Here is a 25,774-nt window from a genome sequence, read left to right as displayed (position 1 = left end):
ACCAACAAAATATTAAAAATAAACACACCACAATGACAGCTGGGTTGGTCTTTAGGTGGCAGGCCTGCAAGTGTGTTTTTCTAAATCTGTTTGCTCCATTCTCCAAAATAGACATAACTTTTGGTGATGAGTCTGGCTGAAGGAGCAAGTGTAGGGTCAGAGGAAACTGCTCCCCAAACCTGGCCCCTGACCTGGGCTCCTTGGTGGCAGCTTCCCCTTCCCTGGAGTCTATCCTGATCCCAGTGACAGGTCCTGTCATCCGTACACCCATTCCATGCCCTAGTCCCCACTAAAAAGTAGAGGGGAACTGAGCAGGTGAGATGGTATCAGGGCCCATGGGATGACAGTACCTAGCAGTAAGGGACATTCAAATTGTCTTGTCTGCAGGAAAGTAGAAGGCCAAGCCCAGTGGCTCTCATGGTCCTTGAATGGGCTCTTGGGACTATAGAGGCCCATTTTATTCATGTCTCTCTAAAACAGATCAGATGGGAGAAGAGGTTTTGTGGGACTCTGAGGCCCAGCCTTCTTCCCAGCAGGTAAGGCAGGCCTGCTGGCTGGAAAATGCTGTCACCACAGGGCCACCCCAATATTCTTTATCTCTTGTCCTGCCTTTCATCTAAACCAACAACCCATAATTACTAACTGTGGGAAAGAGGGTTTCTGGGGTCCCAGTTTATTTGGTCTCCCCTGTGTTAGACACACATGGGGAGCCATGGGTGACTTCTGATGAGAAAAGTCTCCTTATTGCCTTCATGTCTTTATGCCCTGAGAGCATAACCACTCAGCATCATTTCACATGTTGATCAGGGAGATAACACTCCCTTGAAGCTGTGGAGTATAATCAAATTTCTTGGCTCCTCCTGAAACTCACTACCACCAGATTCAGTCCCAATAAGTTAAAGATCATAGGTAGTTTAGACACATACCTTTGCTCAAGGAAAGTCACAGAAACTGCCAGTGCTATACATGTTATTCAATGGCTCACGAGTTCTCCTTCACTGATTAATCCTTTCACTCATTCCTTCCTCTCCCTCCCATCTGCCTTAAGAACAAAGAGCTTGTAAACCAATAAATTGGGTAGTGCATGAGAGGAGAGGTTTTTGCCATGAGCAAGCCTCCGATGCTCTGGTCCCCTGGACCAACATTTTAAATGCTTATTATGTCTCTGTCTAACTCTTTTGTCTCCTCCAGACTCAGGGTACCCACTGGGTGTGGTGGGGCTGGTTTCCGCAACATTAACCTGGGACATTCCAAATCTTGGTGCTTGTGTTGTCTCTCAAATCAACTCACCAAGCCCTCCTCTGGCAACACACTGCCTTTTTCTGCTGCCAAAGATCTCACTCTGCCACACAGTGACATTGAAATGCAGAGGGGCAGCCACCACCCCACTTGGGCCTGTCCTGAGCCTCAGATTTCCAGTGTCAGTGATCTCACACTGGCTGTGAGATCACAGCCAGCTGATTGAAAGGGACAGGAAAGTGTGTGGAGGAAGCACTCTCCACACCACTGCACTCCGGCCTGGGTGACAGAATGAGACTCCATCTAAAAAAAAATTACCTTTAAAAATGCATCCTATTTTTTTCTGGGGGTGTTCCAAGATGGCCAAATAGGAATGGCTTCAGTGTGAAGCTCCCAGCATGGTTAATGCAGAAGATCAGTGATTTCTGCATTTCCCACTGAGGTACCTCATTCATCTCATTGAGACTGGATGGACAGTGAGTTCAGCCCACAGAGGGGGAGCAGAAGCAGGGCAGGGCATCGCCTCTCCTGGGAAATGCAAGGGGTTGGGGGATTTTCCTTTCATAGCCAAGGGAAGCTGTGACAGACTACCTGGAAAAATGGAGCACTCCTGCCCAAATACTGCACTTTTTGCAAAGTTTAATCATCTGGCAGACAAAGTAATTCTATCCCATGCCTGGCTTGGTGGGTCCCATGCCCACAGAGCCTTGCTCACTGCAAATGCGGCAGTCTGAGATCAAGCTCTAAGTTGCCAACCTGGCTGGTAGAGGAGCATCCACAATTGCTAAGGCTTGAGTATGTAAACAAAGCACCCAGGAAGCTCGAATAGGGTGGAGCCCACCACAGCTCAACAAGGCCTACTGTCTCTAGACTCCAGCTCTGTGGGCAGGGCATAGCTGAAAAAAAGGCAGCAGATAACTTCAGCAGACTTAAACGTCCCTGTCTGACACTCTGAAGAGAGCAGTGGTTCTCCTAGCATGCCATTTGAGCTCTGAGAATGGACAGACTGCCTCTTCATATCTGTCCCTGGGAGACATCTCTCAGTAAGGGCCAACAGACACCTCATATAGGAAGCTTCCCCTCTGTGACGAAGCCTCCAGAGGAAGGATCGGGCAGCAATATTTCCTATTCTGCAATATTTGCTGTTCTTTATCCTCTGCTGATGATAGCCAGGCAAACACAATCTGGAGTGGAACTACACCAAATTCCAAAAGGCCTGCAGCTGAGGGACTTGACTGTTAGAAAGAAAACTAACAAACAGAAAGGAATAGCATCTACATCAGCAAAAAGGTCATTTACACAAAAACCCCACTGTAGACCAAAAACATCAAAGACCCAAGGTAGATAAAACCACAAAGGGGGAGAAACCATAGCAGAAAAGCTGAAAATTCTAAAAATTAGAGCAACTCTTCTATAAAGGATCACAGCTCCTCACAATCATTGGAACAAAACTAGATGGAGAATGACTTTGATGAGTTGACAGAAGCAGGCTTCAGAAGGCTGGTAATAACAAACCTCTTTGAGCTAAAGTCTCATGTTCAAACACATCACAAGGAAGCTAAAAACCTTGAAAAAAGATTAGATGAATGGCTAAATAGAATAAACAGTGTAGAGGGGATCTTAAATGACCTGATGGAGCTCAAAGCCATGGCATGAGAACTTCAGGATGCATGCACAAGCTTCAATAGCTAACTCAATCAAGTGGAACAATCTGTATCAGTGATTGAAGATCATATTAATAAAACAAAGTGAGGAGACAAGGTTAGAGAAAAAAAGAGTAAAAAGAAACAAAGCCTCTAAGAAATATGAGACTAAGTGAAAAGATCAAATCTATGTTTAATTGGTGTACCTGAAAGTGATGGAAAGAATTGAACCAACTTGGGAAACACTTTTCAGGATATTATTCAGGAGAACTTCCCCAACCTAGCAAGGCAGGCCAACATTCAAATTCAGGAAACAGAGAACACCACAAATATGCTCCCCAAGAGAAGTAACCCCAAATCACATAATTGTCAGGTTCACCAAGAGTGAAATGAAGGAAAAAGTGTTAAGGACAGCCAGAAAGAAAGGCTGAGTTACCCACAAAGGGAAGCCCATCAGACTAACAATGGATTTCTTGGCAGAAACCCTACAAGCCACAAGGGAGTGGGGGCCAATATTCAACATTCTTAAAGGAAAGAATTTTCAACCCAGAATTTCATATTCTGCCAAACTAAGCTTTATACGTGAAGGAGAATTAAAATCCTTCAAAGATAAACAAATGCTGAGAGATTTGGTGATCACCAGGCCTGCCTCACAAGAGCTTCTGAAGGAAGCACTAAACATGGAAAGAAACAACTGGTACCAGCCACTGCAAAAACATGCCAAATTGTAAAGACCATCGATGCTATGAAGATACTGCATCAATTAACAGGCAAACTACCCAGTGAATGTCATAATGACAGGAACAAATTCACACATAACAATATTAACCTTAAATGTAAATAGTTTAAATGCCCCAATTAAAAGGCACAGACGGCAAATTCGATAGAGTCAAGACCCATCAGTGTGCTGCATTCAGAGGACCCATCTCACATGCAAAGATGCACATGGGCTCAAAATAAAGTGTTGGAATAAATCTGCCAAGCAAATGGATACTGAATGGGCAAAAACTGGAAGCTTTCCCCTTGCAAATGGGCACAAGACAGGGATGCCCTCTCTCACCACTCCTATTCAACATAGTGTTGGAAGTTCTGGTGAGGGCAATCAGGCAGGAGAAGGAAATAAAGGGTATTCAATTAGGAAAAGAGGAAGTCAAATTGTCCCTGTTTGCAGATGACATGATTGTATATCTAGAAAACCTCATAGTCTCAGCCCAAAATCTCCTCAAGCTGATAAGCAAATTCAGCAAAGTCTCTGGATACAAAATCAATGTACAAAAATCACAAGCATTCTTATATGCCAATAACAGACAAACAAAGAGCCAAATCATGAGTGAACTCCCATTCACAATTGCTTCAAAGAAATTAAAATACCTAAGAATCCAGCTTACAAGAGATGTGAAGGACGTCTTCAAGGAGAACTGCAAACCACTGCTCAATGAAATAAAAGAGGATACAAATAAATGGAAGAACATTCCATGCTCATGGGTAGGAAGAATCAATATCATGAAAATGGCCATACTGCCTAAGGTAATTTATGGATTCAATGCCATCCCCATCAAGCTACCAATGACTTTCTTCCCAGAATTGGAAACAACTACTTTAAAGTTCATATGCAACCAAAAAAGAGCCCGCATCGCCAAGTCAATCCTAAGCCAAAAGAACAAAGCTGGAGGCCTCACGTTACTTGACTTCAAACTATACTACAAGGCTACAGTAACCATAACAGCATGATACTGGTACCAAAACAGATATAAACCAATTGAACAGAACAGGACCCTCAGAAATAATGCTGCTTACCTACAACTATCTGATCTTTGACAAATATGAGAAAAATAAGCAATGGGGAAAAGATTCCCTATTTAACAAATGGTGCTGGCAAAACTGTCTAGCCATATGTAGGAAACTGAAACTGAATCCCTTCCTTACACCTTATACAAAAATTAACTCAAGATGGATTGAAGACTTAAATGTTAGACCTAAAACCATAAAAACTTTAGAACAAAACCTTGGCAATACCATTAACGACATAAGCATGGGCAAATGGAAAAAAGAAGCAGGAGTTGCAATCCTAGTCTCTGATAAAACAGAATTTTAACCAATAAAGATCAAAAGAGACTAGGCCATTACATAATGGCAAAGGGATCAATTCACAAAGAAGAGATAAGTATCATAAATAAGTAGGCACCCAATACAGGAGCACCCAGATTCATAAAGCAAGTCCTTAGAGACTTATAAAGAGACTTAGACTCCCATACCATAATAATGGGAGATTTTAACACCCCACTGTCAATATTAGACAGATCAACAAGACAGAAGGTTAACAAGGATATCCAGGAACTGAACTCAGCTTTGCAACAAGCAGGACTAATAGACATCTACAGAGATCTCCACCCTAAATCAACAGCATATACATTCTTCTCAGCACCATATCACACTTATTTTAAAATTGACCACAAAACTGGAAGTAAAGCACTCCTCAGCAAATGTAAAATAACAGAAATCACAACAAACTATCTCTCAGACCACAGCACAATCAAATTAGAACTCAGCATTAAGAAACTCACTCAAAACTGCACAACTTACATATGTAACTTACCTGCATGTTGCGCACATGTACCATAGAGCCTAAAGTATAAAAAATAAAAATAAAAAAATAAAAATAAATAAAATAACAAGCTGATATATTAAAAACAAAACAAAACAAAACAAAACAAAAAAACAAAAAAAAAAATGCACAACTGCATGGCAACTGAACAACTTGCTCCTGAATGACTGCTGGGTAAATAACCAAATGAAGGCAGATATACAGACATTCCTTGAAACCAAGGAGAACAAAGACACAACATACCACAATCTCTGAAACATATTTAAATAAATGGGCAGGGGGAAACTTATAGCACTAAATCCACAAGAGAAAGCAGGAAATATCTAAAATTGACACCCCAACATTACTATTAAAAGAAATAGAGAAGGAAGAGCAAACTAATTCAAAAAGTAGCAGAAGGCAAGAAATAACTAAGATTAAAGGAGAACTGAAAGAGATAGAGACACAAAAAACCCTTCAAAATATGAATAAATCCAGGAACTGTTTTTTTAAAGATCAACAAAATTAATAGACCCCTAGCAAGACTATTTTGTGTCTCTAATATCACTATTAAAAGAAATAGAGAAGCAAGAGCAAACAAATTCAACAAGTAGCAAAAGGCAACAAACAACTAAGATCACAGCATAACTGAAAGAGATAGAGACACAAAAAACCCTTCAAAATATCAATAAATCAAGGCACTGTTTTTTTAAAACATCAATAAAATTGATAGACCCCTAGCAAGACTAACAAAGAAGAAAAGAGAGAAGAATGTAATAGAAGCAATAAATAAATGATAAAGCAGATATCACCACCGATCCCACAGAAGTACAAATGACCATCAGAGAATACTATAAACACCCCTATGCAAATAAACTGGAAATGCTAGAATAAATGGATAAACTCCTGGACAAACACACCCTCCAAAAACTAAACCAGGAAGAAGTTGAATCCCTGAATAGACCAATAACCGTCTCTGAAATTGAGGAAATAATTAATAGCCTACTAACCAAAAAAAAGTCCAGGACCAGACGGATTCACAGCTGAATTCTACCAGAGGCACAAAGAGGAGCTAGTACCATTCCTTCTGAAACTATTCCAATCAATATAAAAAGGAGGCAATCCTCCCTAACTCACTTTATGAAGCCAACATCATCCTGATACCAAGGCCTGGCAAAGACAAAACAAAAAAAAGAGAATTTTAGACCAATATCCCTGATGAACATCGATGTGAATATCCTCAATAAAATACTGGCAAACTGAACCCAGCAGGACATCAAAAAGCTTATCCATCACTATCATGTCAGCTTCATCCCTGGGATGAAAATGTGGTTTAACTTATGCAAATCAATAAACATAATCCATTGCATAAACAGAACCAATAACAAAAACCACATGATTATCTCAATAGATGCATGAAAGGCCCTTGACAGAATTCAATAGCCTTCATGCTAAAAACTCTCAATAAAGTAGGTATTCATGGAATGTATCTCAAAATAATAAGAGCTATCTATGACAAACCCACAGCCAATATCCTACTGAGTGGGCAAAAACTGGAAGCATTCCCTTTGAAAACTGGCACAAGACAAGGAAGCCCTCTCTCACCACTCCTATTCAACATAGTGTTGGAACTTCTGCCCAGGGCAATCAGGCAAGAGAAAGAAATAAAAGGTACTCAATTAGGTAATGAGGAAGTCAAATTGTCCCTGCTTTCAGATGACATGATTGTATATTTAGAAAACCCCATTGTCTCAGCCCAAAATCTACTTAAGCTGATAAGCAAATTTAGCAAATTCTCAGGATACAAAATCAGTGTGCAAAAATCACAGCATTCCTATACACCATTAACAGACAAACAGAGAGCCCAATCATGAGTGAACTCCCATTCAAAATTGCTATAAAGGGAATAAAATACCTAGGAATCCAACTCTGCAAGGGATGTGAAGGATCTCTTCAAGAAGAACTACAAAACACTTCTCAATGAAATAAAAAAGGACAGAAACAAATGGAAGAATAATCTATGATCATGGATACAAAGAATCAGTAACTTGAAAATGACCATAGTGTCCAAAATAATTTATACATGCAATGCCATTCTCATCAAGCTACCAATGACTTTCTTCAGAGAACTGGAAAAAAAAAAAAAAAAAAAAAAAAAAAACTACTTACAGTTCATGTGGAACCAAAAACCAGGTTGTATTGCCAAAACAATCCCAAGGAAAAAGAAGGAGGCATCACACTACCTGACTTCAAATAATACTACAAGGCTACAGTAACCAAAACAGCATGGTACTTGTACCAAAAGAGATATATTGAACAATGGAACAGAAAAGAGGCCTCAGAAATAATACCATGCATCTGCAATCATCTTATCTCTGACAAATCTGACAGAAAGAAGAAATGGGGAAAGGATTCTCTATTTAGTAAATGGTGCTGGGAAAAGTGGCTAGCCATTTTTAGAAAGTGGAAACTGGATCCTTTCCTTACACCTTACACAAAAGTTAATTCAAAATGGATTAAAGACTTAAATATTAAACCTAATACCATAGAAATCCCAGAAGAGAACCTAGGAAATACCATTCAGGAAATAGGCATGAGCAAGCCCTTCATGACTAAAACACCAAAAGTAATGGCAACGAAGCCAAAATAGACAAATGGGATCTAGTTAAACTAAAGAACTTCTGCACAGCAAAAGAAACTACCATCAGTGTGAACAGTTAACCTAAAGAATGGGAGAAAATTTTTGCAATCTATCCATTTGACAAAGGACTAATATCAGAATCTACAAAGAACACAAACAAATTTACATAAAAAAACCTCATCAAAAGGTGGGCAAAGGATATGAACAGACACTTCTCAAAAGAAGACATCTATGCAGCCCACAGACACATGAAAAAATGCTCATCATCACTAGTCATCAGGGAAATGCAAACCAAAACCAGAATTAGACATCATCTCACACCACTTAGAATGGTGATCATTAAAAAGTCAGGAAATGACAGAAGCTCGAGTGGATGTGGAGAAATAGGAAGGCTTTTACACTGTTTGTCGGAGTGTAAATTAGTTCAATCATTGTGGAAGACCATATGGTGATTCCACAAGGACCTAAAATTAGAATTACCATTTGACCCAGCAATCCAATTATTGGGTATATACCCAAAGGATTATAAATCATGCCACTATAAAGACACATGCACATGTATGTTTATTGTGGCACAATTCACAATAGCAAAGACTTGAAACCCACCCAAATGTCCATCAATGATAGACTGGATTAAGAAAATGTGGCACATGTACACCATGGAATACTATGCAGACATAAAAAAGGATGAGCTCACGTCCTTTGCAGGGACATGAATGAAGCTAGAAACTATCATTCTCAGCAAACTATCACAAGAACAGAAAACCAAACACTGCATGTTCTCACTCATGGGTGGAAATTGAAAAATGAGATCACTTGGACACATGGTGGGGAACATCACACACCAGGGACTGTTGGAGAGTGGGAGGTAGGTGACTGGGTAAGGGATATCATTAGGATAAATACCTAATGTAAATGATGAGTTGATGGGTGCAGCAAACCATCATGGCACATGAATACCTTTGTATGAAACCTGCAAGTTGTACACATGTACCCTAGGACTTAAAGCATAATAAGGATTTAAAAATAAATAAATAAATAAAAATGCATGCTATTATGTGCATTTCATGTGTAAGACATGATGCTATGGGATATTTCAAAGGCTAGTATACTGAAGCAAATTCACATATTTGTAATCTCACATAGTTACTACTATAGTTTGGATATTTGCCTTTACAAATATGCTGAAATTTGATCCCCAGTGTTGGAGGTGAGGTTGAGTTGGAGATGCTCGGGTCATGGGGATGGATCCCTTATGAAGAGCTTGGTGTCATTCTTGTGATGAGGAGGGAGTTCTTATTCTATTAGCTTTTGAGAACTCATTAAAAAAAAAAAAAGCCTGGCACCACCCTCCCTTCTTTTGCATGTATGTGAGATCACACAATATTTTGCTTTCGGTGTCTGGTTTATTTCACTTAGCATAGTTTCCTCCAAGCTGCTCCATGTTTTCACAAATGGTAAGATCTCAATCTTGTTTAGGGCTAAATAATATTTCATTTTGCTTGGCAATAAGGTTGTTTCCATATCCTAGCTATTGTTAATAATGCTGCAATGAACATGGGAGTGCAGATATCTCTATGAGGTAGTGATTTCCTTTGGTTATATGTCTAAAGGAAGAGTTGTTGAGGCATAAGGTAGTTTTATGTTTAATTTCCCAGAAACTTCCATACCAACTTTCATAATGACTATACATTACCAACAACACTCTACAAGAATTTTATTTTTCATACATCCTAGCCAACCTTTGTGATCTTTGAGTTTTGATAATAGCCATCCCGACGTGAGTTACACAATGTCTCAAAGTACCTTCGATTTAAATTATTCTGATGATTAATGATGTTCAATATGTTTCAAATACCTGTTTCCCATTTTTATGTGTTCCTTGGAGAAATGTCAATTCAGAGCTTTTGCTCAGTTTTTAATATGTTCATTTGTTTTGCTACTATTGAGTTGTACAATGTCAGAGAAACCAGCCTCACAACAACCGGTGGGTACCTCAAGTCTGGAGGAGACAAAGGAGTTAGAAAGAGACAGAACAAATGTTTAAAAGTTGGATCCAGGGAACCAGAGTATCAGAGGCTTGCTCATGGCCCAGAGCTCTCAGGCTCTGCCTAATTTAGTGGTTTACAAGCTCTTTGTTCTTAGGGTAGGTGGGAGGTGGGAGGAAGGAATGAGGAAAAGGATTAAGCAGTGAAGGAGAATTCATGAGTCATTCAATAAGATGTATAGCACTGTTTTTTTCTGTGAATTTCGTTGGGCAAAGGCGTGTGTCTAAACTACTTAAGATCTTTTACTTATCAGGACTTAAATGGGTGGGAGCAGGTTTTGGGAGGAGCCATGATGTTTGATTATATGCCACTGCTTCAAGGGAAAGTTATCTCCTTGAGTAACCTGTGGAGTGCCACTGAATGGTTATACTCTCAGAGCATAAAGACAAGAAGGCAATAAGGAGACTTTTCTCCTCAGATGCCACCCATGGCTCCCCATGAGTGTCTCACACAGGGCAGACCAAGTCAACTGGCACTCCAGAAACTCTCTTTCTCACATACAAGTTCCTCATAAATTTTAGATCTTAACTCATCATCAGATATATAGCTTGAAAATATTTTTCCCAATATTTAGCCTACAGTATTTTGTTGATTGGTTCCTTTACTGTGCAAAAGCTTTTTTCTTTTGATGTAGTCTTGCTCATTTGTTTTTGTTTTTGTGGACTGAGTTTTTAATATGGTATTCAAAATAATTATTACCAGGGCCATCGTTCATGAGCTTTTTTCTATATTCTCTTCTAGGTGTTTCAGAGGTTGCAGTCTTACATTTAGGATTTTTCAGCTCATCTTCAGTTGATTTTTGTATATGATGTAAAATGTGGATCCAATTTTGTTCTTTTGCATGTGGAAATCTAGTTTTCCCAGCACTACTCATTGAAAAGATGATCCTCTTCTTATGATATCATTTCGCTGCACATTTCAAAAACTAATTGACTATATACAGTTGGATTTATTTCTGGATTCCCTGTTCTGTTTATTTGACCATGTTTCTGTGTTCATGCCAATTTCAAATAAGGTAGTATGATTCTTCCTGCTTCGTTTTTCTTTCTCAAGAATTGTTTTGACAATTTATGGCCTTCTATTTTGCTATAAAAATTTTATAATTTGTTTTCTATTCTGTGAAAAATGCCATTGAAATTTTGATTGAATAGCATTTAATCTGTGTATTGCTTTGGATGCTATAAACATTTTAACAATATTAACTCTCCCAAACCATAAGCATAGACCACCTTTCCATTTATTTGTGTCTTCTTCAATTGCTTTTATCAATGTTTCAAAATTTTCAGTGGAGAGATCTTTTGCTTTTTGGTTAACATTTTTCTTAAGTATTTAATTTCTTTGATATGCTTATAAGTGAGATGAGTTCTTGATTTTTTTTCAGTTAGGTAATTATTTTTACAATGAGTTTACTAAATTTATTCATTAGCTCGAACAGTTTCTTAAACAGAATATTTGAGCTATTTGATATCTGAATTATTTGATAATGTTTTTACCTATAGGAGTTTGTCATCAGCAAAGAGAGATAATTGTACTCATTGATTTATAATTTGGCTGCCTTTTTTTTTTCTTGTCAGATGTTTATGGTCCCTATTTGATTTGTTTCTCTTTTGATTATTATTATTTTATTCATTGTGCTAAATTTCAATTTAGTTGTTTTTTCTTCTAGTTTCTTAAGTACAATGAAATTTTTATTGGAATCTTTATTTTTTAATGTATGCATTTATTGCTATAATCTTCAATCATAATGCTGCTTTATTGCACACCATAGGTTGAGGTATGTTGTGTTTCCACTATTTGTCTCAAGATATTTATGAATTTTACTTTTTATTTTTCTTTTTATGTATTCGCGATTTTTTTCAAGATTTCTCCATTTCTGATTTTTCGTTTGCTACCGTGACGATATGAAACAATATCAAATATGATTTTAGCCATCTTACTTTTGCTAAGACTTGTATTATGGCCTAGCATATGGTCTGTCTTAGAGAATCTTCCATGCGTGTTACAACAAAATATACATTCTGCTACAGGACGAAAAGTTCTGTACATATCTGTTGGGTCCACTTAGTTAAAACTACAATTCAAGTCTGGCATTTTCTTATTAATTTTCTGTCGAGTTTCTCTATTCCTTGTTGTAATTAAGGTACTGAAATTTTCTGCTATTATTTTATTGTCTTTTTTTCTTCATTTCTATTTACATTTGCTTTAAATATTTAGGTGCTCCAACGCTGAGTGCTTATGTATATATATAATTGTTATATTCTTTTGATAAATTGATTCCTTTATTATAAAATGATGACTTTCTTGGTCTTATGACAGGTTTTGACTGAAATCTCTTTTATCAGATATAAGTATAGCCACCCTAATTTTTATTACCATTTGCATGTCATTATCTTGTTCTAATCCTTCACTTTCAGCCTATGTTTGTCCTTAAAGATTATGTGGGTCTCGTAGGTAACATGTAGTTGAATCTCATTTTTAAAATCGATTCGGTCACTCTACATCTTTCAAAAGCATAATTTAATTCATTTACATTCAACATAATTATTGATAAGCAAGTTCTTACTACTGTTATCTTGTTTGTTGTTTTCTGATTGAGTCATACCTCATTTTTTCCTTTCTTCCTCCCATGCCTCCATTTAAATGTTTAGCATTTAAATATTTTCATTAGTGATAAGCTTTGATTCCTTTGTTTTTATCGTTGGTGTTACTGTTGTAGTTTTTGATGGTCATCAAAGGCTCAGATAAAACATCTTATAGTTAATAATCAACTAGTTTAAGCTGACAACTTTTGTCACATAAAAACTCTAGACTTTTATCCTCTCTTCCAATTATGTTTTTGACATGACAATTTATATCTTTTAATACTGTGCCTTCTTGAAAAACCTATTGTTGACAAGTCTTTTGCCAAATGATTTCAGGCTCCTCCATTTTTCCTTTATTTTCCTTTAGTGCTTTTAGAATTTTCTTTTTTTCTCAGCATTTGAGAGTTTGATTCTTATTTGTTGTGGGGTAGTTTTATGGGGTATTAATCTTTTTTGCAGTCTCTGATCTTTCTGAATCTGTATATTTATATCTTTCACAAATTTTTGAAAGTTGTTATTATCCATTTGAATATGTTGTATATAACTTCCTCTTGCTGAGCTCTTTCATGAATATTGCTAAATCTTAGATTTGCTTATTTTAGGTAATTTTGTATATCTTGTAAATGGTCTTCATTGTTTTTTATTGCTTTTCTGTTTTGTTCTTTGTGCATTTCCTAATAACGTGTGTTAATTTTCTTTTCTTTCTTTCTTTTTTTTTTTTTTTGAGACAAAGTCTCACTGTGTTGCCCAGGCTGCAGTTCAATGGAAAGATATTGACTCACTGGAACCTCGCTTCCCAGTTTCAAGTGATTCTCCCTTCTCAGCCTCTTGAATAGCTGGTATTATAGGTGTGCACAACTATGCCCAGATAATTGTTTGTACTCTTAATAGAAATAGGGTTTCACGATGATGTCCAGACTCATCTTGAACTGCCAACCTCAAGTGATCAACCCATCGTAGCTTCCCAAATTGCTGTGATTACAGGCATAAGCCTGCACACCTGGACCTAATAACTCATTTTAGAGCTCACTGATTGTTTATTCTGTTTGATCTATTCTGCTTTTGAGATCCTTTTGAATTTTTCACTTTAGCCAATGTATTTCTCATTTCCAGGATTTTTTTATTTTTAAATTATTTCACTCCATTTTCTAAAAATTTCTTTCAGAAGTATATCAGTTCCTTTTCTGTGTTGTTTTAGATATCTGAGTTTCCTGAAAACTGATATTTTGAATTCTTAATCCAATAATCACTGATAGCCATCTTATTAATTAACACTGGTCAATGATTTATTGCTTTGCCCATTTAGGGAGATTATAATTTCCTGTTTGGTGTTACTTCTTGTGGTTATACATCTATATCTTTTTACTGAAGGACTAGTTATTTGGTTTATTGTTTTCTCTGTCTTATTTTGCATTTTGTTGTATAAGATTGCTTTGAGTTTTCTTTAAGACCTAAGTATTGTGTGGGTTTTGTTTGCTTCCTTTTGGCTACGTCAGTGCCTCTGTTTTGGGAGTAAATGGTGCCTTAAGCCCAAGTTTGCCTCAACTCTAACAAACTTTGAAACACTGTCAGTCTCCTATCTGAGAGATGTGGAAGTGGATATCCTAACAGTGTGGGAAGGCTGTCTGTAGGTTGATGATCAAGGAAATTATGAAATATAACTCCTACCTCATGATAATGCTGCATAGGCACTTAGGTTTGGCATCTCCTGTGACTGTGATATCCAGGCTGGAAATGGTAGTCCTGTCTTTCTGCTTCATCCCTGCTTGTCCTGAGATTTTTTTCTCTTTACAGGCAGTCACAAGGCTTCCATGGGTTAAGGCAGGAATAGTCCTCCTGCTAGGAAATCCAAAGAGATGGGGAAGCTGATCATCTACTTCAACTTTATTTTATCCAGTGTAGTAACCATGAGTCAGAGGAGTATTTTTTTTCTTTTTTTTTCACACTTGGTTGTCAGCAGACTAGGGGAAGAGTGTCATAAATATAAAAGGCAAACTTTCTTGACATCTGCCTAGTTTCTTCACTTCTCTGTCATCTGCTAGGAGCAGCCTCATTCTGATATTTGAGCTCTGCTTTATTGCTGTTGATAATGTTGCACTGTATACTTGATTTTGTTTTTTCTGTGTGTGTTCTTGGGGGGTTAGGGTTGGGGGCATGTGATGGCAGCTCCCTTTACTATGCCATTTTTTTTTTTTTATAAAAGTACTCTCCTCCAGTTTGCACTTTTTCTGCTTTCTTGTGTGTAAATTTATGTTATATATTTTACATTTCTTATTTTTTATCTATATTTTTACACATATATATTTCTCAACATTGATTTAGCTGCATTTTGGAAGTTTTAGTAGGTTTTAATTTTTCATTTATTTGTGAAAATTATGCAATTCCTTGAGATTTTTCAGTTAATCATAGGTTGTTGAAGAGTGTATTTCTTAGTTTCCAGACATTATATATTTTTCAGTTTTTAGAAAATGAATGTCAGTCAGGCACGGTGGCTCATGCATGTAATCCTAGCACTTTGAGAGGCCAAGGTGGGTGGATCACCTGAGGCCAGGAGTTTGACACCAGCCTCATCAATACAGTGAAACTTGGTCTCCACTAAAACTACAAAAATTAGCCTGGTGTGGTGGTGTGTGCCTGTAGTCCCAGCTACTCAGGAGGCTGAGGCAGGAGAATCACTTGAACATGAAAGGCAGAGATTGTAGTGAGCTGAGTTCACACCACTGAATTCCAGGCTGGGTGACAGAATGAGAGTCCATCTTATGTAAAAAAAAAGAAAGAAGGAAAGAGAAAAAGGAAGGAAGGAAGAGAGGGGAAGGAGGCGGGGCATGGTGGCTCAAGCCTGTAATCCCAGCACTTTGGGAGGCTGAGGCAGGTGGATCACGAGGTCAGGGGATTGAGACCATCCTGGCCAACACAGTGAAACCTAGTCTCTACTAAAAATACAAAAAAAATCAGCTGCGTGGTGGCAGGTGTCTGTAGTCTGTGGGAGGCTGAGGAAGGGGAATGGTGGAATGGCATGAACCCAGGGGGTGGAGCTTACAGTGAGCCAAGATTGCGCCATTGCACTCCAGCCTGGGAGACAGAGCAAGACTCCCCCTCAAAAAAAAAAAAAAAAAAAAAAGAGAGAGAGAAATAGAGGAAGGAAGGAGAGAAAATGGGTTTCTAGTTTTATTCCATTGTAGTTGGAGAAAGCATTATGTGTGATTTCAATAATATTAAATATAATAAGACTTCATTTGTGGCCTACCATAAAGTCTATTCTGAAGACAGCACAGAGAATAACCCATAGGCACTTTAGAAGAATATGTTGTCAGCTTGTGGAGTGGGGTGTTTTGTATATGTCCAAGAGACTTATTTGTTTATACCGCTTTTCAAGACCTTCGTTTTCTTATTGAACTTCAGTTTGGCCATTTCACACATTCTTGAAAGTGGGCAGTTGAAATCTCCAACTATTATTATTATTGCAGAACTGTCTATTACCTCGAATCTATTCATTGTTGTTTCATATATCCTTAGGATCTGTTATTAGGTATATATGTAAGTATTATATCTTCTTGATGAATTAAACAATTTTGATAATTGTATAGTTCTTCTAGCTCTATTTTGGTTACCATTTGCATTATTTTTCCCTCCCTTTTAGAATATTTAAAAAGTTATTCTGCCAATCTTTGACTTTTAACTGGAGTTTAGTTTATTTGGACTGACACTAATTGTTGACAAGAAATTACTTTTCTATTTTTTGTACTTTTTTTCTACAGGTTTTGTTGTTGTTGTTGTTATTCTTCATTCCTCCAAAACTGCTGACTTTTGCATTTGTTTTTCTAGGGTACAATTTTGATTCCCTCATTTCTCTTCAGTATATTTGAAAAGTTATTTTCTAAGTGGTCATTAATGGTAGTATAATTAATATCTTAAATTTATAATAATATAGTGTGAATTATTATTTTCTATTTATTTAATTATTATTATACTTTAAGTTTTAGGGTACATGTGCACAACGTGCAGGTTAGTTACATATGTATACATGTGCCATGCTGGTGTGCTGCACCCATTAACTCGTTATTTAGCATTAGGTGTATCTCCCAATGCTATCCCTCCCCCCTCCCCCCACCCCATAACAGTCCCCAGAGTGTGATGTTCCCCTTCCTGTGTCCATCTGTTCTCATTATTCAATTTCTACCTATGAGTGAGAACGTGTGGTGTTTGGTATTTTGTCCTTGTCATAGTTTACTAAGAATGATGATTTCCAATTTCATCCATGTCCCTACAAAGAACATGAACTCATCATTTTTATGGCTGCATAGTATTCCATGGTGTACATGTGCCACATTTTCTTAATCCAGTCTATCATTGTTGGACATTTGGGTTGGTTCCAAGTCTTTGATATTGTGAGTAGTGGTGCAACAAACATACGTGTGCATGTGTCTTTATAGCAGCATGATTTATAGTCCTTTGGGTATATACCCAGTAATGGGATGGCTGGGTCAAATGGTATTTCTAGTTCTAGATCCTTGAGGAATCGCCACACTGACTTCCACAATGGTTGAACTAGTTTACGGTCCCACCAACAGTGTAAAATGTTCCTATTTCTCCACATCCTCCCCAGCACCTGTTGTTTCCTGACTTTTTAATGATCACCATTCTAACTGGAGGGAGATGGTATCTCATTGTGGTTTTGATTTGCATTTCTCTGACGGCCAGTGATGGTGAGCATTTTTTCATGTGTTTTTTGGCTGCATAAATGTCTTCTTTTGAGAAGTGTCTGTTCATGTCCTTTGCACACTTTTTGATGGGGTTGTTTTTTTCTTGTAAGTTTGTTGGAGTTCATTGTAGATTCTGGATATTAGACCTTTGTCAGATGAGTAGGTTGCAAAAATTTTCTCCCATTTTGTAGGTTGCCTGTTCACTTTGATGTTATTTTCTTTTGCTGTGCAGAAGCTCTTTAGTTTAATTAGATCTGGTTTGTCAATTTTGGCTTTTGTTGCCATTGCTTTTGGTGTTTTAGACATGAAGTCCTTGCCCATGCCTATGTCCTGAATGGTAATGCCTATGTTTTCCTCTAGGGTTTTTATGGTTTTAGGTCTAATGTTTAAGTCTTTAATCCATCTTGAATTGATTTTTGTACAAGGTGTAAGGAAGGGATCCAGTTTCAGCTTTCTACATATGGCTAGCCAGTTTTGCCAGCACCATTTATTAAATAGGGAATCCTTTCCCCATTGCTTGTTTTTCTCAGGTTTGTCAAAGATCAGATAGTTGTAGATATGCAGAATTATTTCTGAGGGCTCTGTTCTGTTCCATTGATCTATATCTCTGTTTTGGTACCAGTACCATGCTGTTTTGGTTACTGTAGCCTTGTAGTATAGTTTGAAGTCAGGTAGCGTGACGCCTCCAGCTTTGTTCTTTTGGCTAACATTGACTTGGTGATGCAGGCTCTTTTTTGGCTCCACATGAACTTTAAAGTAGCTTTTTCCAATTCTGTGAAGAAAGTCATTGGTAGCTTGATGGTATGGCATTGAATCTATAAATTACCTTGGGCAGTATGGCCATTTTCAAGATATTGATCTTTCCTACCCATGAGCATGGAATGTTCTTCCATTTCTTTGTATCCTCTTTTATTTCATTGAGCAGTGGTTTGTAGTTCTCCTTCAAGAGGTCCTTCACATCCCTTGTAAGTTAGATTCCTAGGTATTTTATTCTCTTTGAAGCAATTGTGAATGGGAGTTCACTCATGATTTGGCTCTCTGTTTGTCTGTTATTGGTGTATAAGAATGCTTTGATTTTTTACATTGATTTTGTATCTTGAGACTTTGCTGAAGTTGCTTATCAGCTTAAGGAGATTTTGGGCTGAGACAATGGCGTTTTCTAGATATAAAATCATGTCATCTGCAAACAGGGACAATTTGGTTTCTTCTTTTCCTAATTGAATACTCTTTATTTCCTTCCCCTGCCTAATTGCCCTGGCCAGAACTTCAACACTATGTTGAAAAGGAGTGGTGAGAGAGGGCATCCCTGTCTTGTGCCAGTTTTCAAAGGGAATACTTCCAGTTTCTGTCTATTCAGTATGATATTCGCTGTGAGTTTGTCATGGACAGCTCTTATTATTTTGAGATACGTCCCATCAGAACCTAATTTATTGAGAGTTTTTAGCATGAAGGGATGTTGAATTTTGTCAAAGGCCTTTTCTGTATCTGTTGAGATAATCATGTGGTTTTTGTCTTTGGTTCTGTTTATATGCTGGATTACACTTATTGATTTGAGTGTATTGAACCAGCCTTGCACCCCCGGGATGAAACCCACTTGATCATAGAGGATAGGCTTTTTGATGTGCTGCTGGATTCAGTTTGCCAGTATTTTATTGAGGATTTTTGCATCAGTGTTCATCAAGGATATTGGTCTAAAATTCTCTTTTTTTGTTGTGTCTCTGCCCGGCTTTGGTATCAGGATGATGCTGGCCTCATAAAATGAGTTAGGGAGGATTCCCTCTTTTTCTATTGATTGGAATAGTTTCAGAAGGAATGGTACCAGTTCCTCCTTGTACCTCTGGTAGAATTTGGCTGTGAATCCATCTGGTCCTGGACTCTTTTTGGTTGGTAAGCTATTGATTATTGCCACAATTTCAGAGCCTGTTATTAGTCTATTCAGGGATTCAACTTCTTCCTGGTTTAGTCTTGGGAGGGTATATGTGTTGAGGAATTTATTCATTTATTCTAGATTTACGAGTTTATTTGCATAGAGGTGTTTGTATTATTCTCTGATGGTAGTTTATATTTCTGTGGGATCAGTGGTGATATCCCCTTTATCATTTTTTATTGTGTCTATTTGATTCTTCTCTCTTTTCTTCTTTATTAGTCTTGCTGGCAGTGCATCAATTTTGTTGATCCTTTCAAAAAACAAGCTCCTGGATTCATTAATTTTTGAAGGGCTTTTTGTGTCTCTATTTCCTTCCGTTCTGCTCTGATTTTAGTTATTTCTTGCCTTCTGTTAGCTTTTGAATGTGTGTGCTCTCACTTTTCTAGTTCTTTTAATTATGATGTTAGGGTGTCAATTTTGGATCTTTCCTGCTTTCTCTTGTGGGCATTTAGTGCTATAAATTTTCCTTTACACACAGCTTTGAATGTGTCCCAGAGATTCTGCCATGTTGGGTCTTTGTTCTCATTAGTTTCAAAGAACATCTTTATTTCTGCCTTCATTTTGTTATGTACCTAGTAGTCATTTAGGAGCAGGTTGTTCAGTTTCCATGTAGTTGAACGGTTTTGAGTGAGTTTCTTAATCCTGAGTTCTAGTTTGAATGCACTGTGGTCTGAGAGACCGTTTGTTATAATTTCTTTTCTTTTACATTTGCTGGGGAGAGCTTTACTTCCAACTATGTGGTCAATTTTGGAATAGGTGTGGTGTGGTGCTGAAAAAAATGTATGTTCTGTTGACTTGGGGTGGAGAGTTCTGTAGATGTCTATTAGGTCTGCTTGGTGCAGAGCTGAGTTCAATTCCTGGGTATCCTTGTTAACTTTCTGTCTCAGTCATCTTTCTAATGTTGACAGTGGGGTGTTAAACTCTCCCATTATTATTGTGTGGGAGTCTAAGTCTCTTTGTAGGTCACTCAGGACTAGCTTTATGAATTTGAGTGCTACTTCATTGGGTGCATATATATTTATGATAGTTAACTCTTCTTGTTGAATTGATCCCTTTACCATTATGTAATGGCCTTCTTTGTCTCTTTTGATCTTTGTTGGTTTAAAGTCTGTTTTATCAGAGACTAGGATTGCAAGCCCTGCTTTTTTTTGTTTTCCATTTGCTTGGTAGATCTTCCTCCATCCTTTTATTTTGAGCCTATGTGTGTGTCTGCACATGAGATGGGTTTACTGAATACAGCACACTGATGGGTCTTGACACTTTATCCAATTTGCCAGTCTGTGTCTTTTAATTTGAGAATTTAGTCCATTGTCATTTAAGGTTAATATTTTTATGTGTGAATTTGATCCTGTCATTATGATGTTAGCTGGTTATTTTGCTCATTAGTTGATGCAATTTCTTCCTAGCCTCAATGGTCTTTACAATTTGGCACAATTTTGCAGTGGCTGGTACAGGTTGTTCCTTTCCATGTTTAGTGCTTCCTTCAGGAGCTCTTGTAGGGCAGGCCTGGTGGTGACAAAATCTCTCAGCATTTGCTTGTCTGTAAAGTGTTTTATTTGTCCTTCACATATGAAGCTTAGTTTGGCTGGATATGAAATACTGGGTTAAAAATTCTTTTCTTTAATAATGTTGAATATTGGTCCCCACTCTCTTCTGGTTTGTAGAGCTTCTGCCGAGAGATCTGCTATTAGTCTGATGGGCTTCCCTTTGTGGGTAACCTGACGTTTCTCTCTGGCTGCCCTTAACATTTTTTCCTTCATTTCAACTTTGGTGAATCTGACAATTATGTGTCTTGGAGTTGCTCTTCTTGAGGAGTATCTTTGTGGCATTCCTTGCATTTCCTGAATCTGAATGTTGGCCAGCCTTGCTAGATTGGGGAAGTTCTCCTGGATAATATCCTGCAGAGTGTTTTCCAACTTGGTTCCATTCTCCCCATCACTTTCAGGTACACCAATCAGACGGAGATTTGGTCTTTTCACATAGTCTCATATTTCTTGGAGGCTTTGTTCATTTCTTTTCATTCTTTTTCCTCTAAACTTCCCTTCTCACTTCATTTCATTCATTTCATCTTCCATCACTGATAACCTTTCCTCCAGTTGATTGCATCAGCTCCTGAGGCTTCTGCATTCTTCACGTAGTTCTCGAGCCTTGGCTTTCAGCTCCATCAGCTCCTTTAAGTGCTTCTCTGTATTGGTTATTCTAGTTATACATTCATCTAAATTTTTTTCAAAGTATTTAACTTCTTTGCCTTTGGTTTGAACTTCCTCCTGTAGCTTGGAGTAGTTTGATTGTCTGACGTCTTCTTCTCTCAACTTGTCAAAGTCATTCTCCATCCAGCTTTGTTCTGTTGCTGGTGAGGAACTGTGTTCCTTTGGAGGAGGAGAGGTGCTCTGCTTTTTAGAGTTTCCAGTTTTTCTGCTCTGTTTTTTCCCCATCTTTGTGGTTTTATCTACTTTTGGTCTTTGATGATGGTGAGGTACAGGTGGCTTTTTGTTGTGAATGTCTTTTCTGTTTGTTAGTTTTCCTTCTAACAGATAGGACCCTCAGCTGCAAGTCTGTTGGAGTTTGCTAGAGGTCCACTCCAGGCCCTGTTTGCCTGGGTAACAGCAGTGGTGGCTGCAGAACAGCGGATTTTCATGAACCGTGAATACTGTTGTCTGATCGTTCCTCTGGAAGTTTTGTCTCAGAGGAGTACCCGGCCATGTGATGTGTCAGTCTGCCCCTACTGGGGGGTGCCACCCAGTTAGGCTGTTTGGGGGTCGGGGTCAGGGACCCACTTGAGGAGGCAGTCTGCCCATTCTCAGATCTCCAGCTGCATGCTGGGAGAACCACTGCCCTCTTCAAAGCTGTCAGACAGGGACATTTAAGTCTGCAGAGGTTATTGCTGTCTTTTTGTTTGTCTGTTCCCTGTCCCCAGAGGTGAAGCCTATAGAGGCAGGCAGGCCTCCTTGAGCTGTGGTGGGCTCCACCCATTTTGAGCTTCCTGGCTGCTTTGTTTATCTAAGAAAGCCTAGGCAATGGCAGGCACCTCTCCCCCACCCTCTCTGCCGCCTTGCAGTTTGATCTCAGATGCTATGCTAGCAATCAGCAAGACTCCGTGGGCGTAGGACCCTCGGAGCCAGGTGTGGGATATAATCTCCTGGTGCACTGTTTTTTAAGCCCTTCAGAAAAGCACATTATTGGGGCGGGAGTGACCCAATTTTCCAGGAGCCATCTGTCACCCCTTTCTTTGACTAGGAACGTGAACTCCCTGACCCCTTGTGCTTCCCGAGTGAGGCAATGCCTTGCCCTGCTTTGGCTTGTACACGGTGTGCTGCACCCACTGTCCTGCAGCCACTGTCTGGTACTCCCTAGTGAGATGAACCCAGTACCTCAGATGGAAATGCAGAAATCACCCGTCTTCTGTGTCACTCACTCTGGGAGCTGTAGACTGGAGCTGTTCCTATTCAGCCATCTTGGCTGCCCCCCTAGTGTGAATTATAACAACCGAGTGTTAAGATTATACAAAAATCATTTTCCCATACTGCTCTCCCCACCTTCCTTTTTTCTGTCAAAAATAGTGTGTTATACAATATGGGCTAACAACCCAGATATGCAATTATTGTTTTATTCTTTGTCTTTTTTTTATTTTACCATTGCATTGTATTTTATTTTATGTCATTGAGACAGGGTTTCAGTCACAGAGGCTAAACATGGTTCACTATAGCCTCAAGCTCCTAGGCTCAAGGGATCTTTCCACCTGCACCCACTATGTACCTGGGACAGAAGTGCCTGCCACCACAGCTGGATAATTTTGTTTATTTTCTGTATAGATAGGGTCACACTTTGTTGCCCTGGCTGTTCTCAAACTCCTGGGCTCAAGGAAATCCCCCTACTTTGTTGGGATTGCAGTTGTGAGATACTGTGCCTTACTTCTTGTCATTTAAATCCAATAGAAAAATAAAGTCATAGAAAGCACAAATACAATAATATTGGCTTTTCTATTTCGTGGTGTAATTACTTTATTGATATTCTTTATTTCTTTATTTGCACATGAGATACTATTTTTCTTTCATTCCTTGCTTGTTTTTATCATGTTTTGTAAGGCTGATCTAGTAGTAATATACTCTGTTAAATAGTTTGTTTGGAAATGCCTTATTTGCTCATAAATTTAAATTTTGGTTTGGCCAGATATTGAGCTTATGATTGACTTTGTTTTTTTTATTTCAGCACTTTAAAGATCTCATAACAGTGACTTCTTTCCACCGTAATTTTTAATGAGAAATTGGCTGTTAATGTCATGGAGGATAACTTGCATGTGATCAGTTACTTCCGTCTTGCGTCTTTTAAAGTTGTCCATTTATTTGTCTTCTGTCAATTTCAGTGCATGTGTTTCAGTGCGGATACCTTTGAGTATTCTTCCTGGAGTATTTTGTTCTTTGGAGATACTTGATCAGTGGATTTGCATCTATCAACATATTTAGGAAGTTTCAGCCACTGTTCATTTAAATATTATTTTTTTCCCTACCTTTCCTTTTCCAGTGGTACTCCTATTATGAATATGTTGATATTCTTGATGGTGTCCCATGCAACCTTAGTTTTGTTCATTATTCTTATTTCTCTTCTTGTTCCTTACACTGAATAATATCAAACAATACATCGTAAAGTTACCTAATTATGCTTTCTGCATGCTCACACATGCTGTTCAATCCTGCTAGTTAGAGATTATTGATATTGTTTTTTAAAATAATTTATGTTTTTATTGGTATTTTCAATTTTGAATCACTGTTTTCATGGGTTCCTTAGGTCTTTGAGAACATTAAAATGAAGTGAATTGAAATATTTCCCTAGGTAGTACCATGACTAGGCTTCCTGAAAGAGTTTCGTTTAATTATGTTTTCTTTGAGTGTGCCTTTGTTTTCCTTTGAATGCCTTTCAGTTTATTGTTGAACACTGAACACTTTAGATATTATTCAGCATATTTGGATAACAAATTACAGACCTCCACAATTGCTTAGTTTGTGGGTTGTTTACTTGTTTAGCAACCCTCTAAAACTATTTTTTGTGGTCTGTATTCTTTATCATGTATGGCCACTTAACCTTTGTTCTGTCGCCCTTTTGGTCACTTACTGTCCTTGACAAATTTTAAAAAGAAAAAAAGGAGGAAAATAAAGAAAAGAAAAGATAAACCGCCCAGACTTTGCATATGGACTCTGAGGAACTCTAGTGTTTAGCCCAAAGTCAGGGAAAAGTGAAAAGCTTTGGGGTCTTCTCTGTGCATGCATCCAAAAATGGACATACTTATATCCTTCTAAATATACCAGTAGGAGTCTGGGAATGTTGGTTCATATCCGTAATCCCACCAAATTGGAAGGCTTAGGAGAACAAAGCACTTGGCAAGATCTCTTCTATAAAAAAAAAAAAAAAAAAATACAAAAATAAGCTGGTTGTGGTGGCCCAAGCCTGTACTGTGAGACGCTGAAGTGGAAGGATAGGTGGAGTCCAGAGAGGTGAAATGCTCAGGAGGCTGAGGTGGCAAGATCATTTGAACCCAAGGAGGTTGAGGCTGCAGTGGACCATGATCATGCCACAGGACTCCAACGTGGGCCACAGGGCAAGCTCTGTCTCTATTGAAAACACAATCCCAAATGAGCAACAAAAAACAGAGTTTTTCCAAAGCTGATTTTGCACATCAATTTTCTTCCCAACCCTCTTCCTTGCAGTCATTTTATCTGTGTACTGCTTGACCTGACTCTTATTCCTTGCTACAGGTGGCTCTGACTAGTATATTTCCTGTCCACAAATGCCTCCTGGGAGTCACCTTCTGCCCACAAGAAAGCTCTGAGGTGGGCTAAAGGAAAGCCTCTGAGCTAATAATCTCCAAGGGAACCTCAGACATTTTAAATCACACAACCACAATTATTTGAGATAAGCTGTCTATTTTCCCCACATGAATCAAAATCTGCATCTAGAATTTAATCTTCTTCACAGTTGCCATGAAGCCATGGAGTGGGTGATGATGGTCAGTTACAATGCCACATACTGTCTTGCCCAAACTTAGAGGTCAGGTCTTTCTTCATTAACACTCCTCATAGTTACATTAGATTCCAGAGCTCCAAAAATCAAGTCTGAGGCTTTTTTTCTCATCCTTATATCTCTTCACTTTTAACCTAATGAACTTTAATGACAACATAAAATAGAAAGTTGGTTAAATTTACCTTGCTTGTTAATGTTCAGAGAGGTTTTTTTGAGATGGAGTTTCACTCTCTTACCCAGGCTAGACTGCAGTGGTGGGATCCCGGCTCCCTGCAGCCTCTGCCTTCCAGGTTCAAGGGAGTCTCTTGTCTCAGCCTCCTGAGTAGCTGGGATTACAGGAATGCACCCCCATTCCTGCCTAACATTCTCATTTTTAGCAAAGAGGGGTTTCA

Source organism: Pongo pygmaeus, chromosome Y (assembly GCF_028885625.2).
Source record: "Pongo pygmaeus isolate AG05252 chromosome Y, NHGRI_mPonPyg2-v2.0_pri, whole genome shotgun sequence".
In the NCBI taxonomy this organism is placed as follows: Eukaryota; Metazoa; Chordata; class Mammalia; order Primates; family Hominidae; genus Pongo; species Pongo pygmaeus.
Note: the sequence above shows the minus strand (reverse complement) of the source record.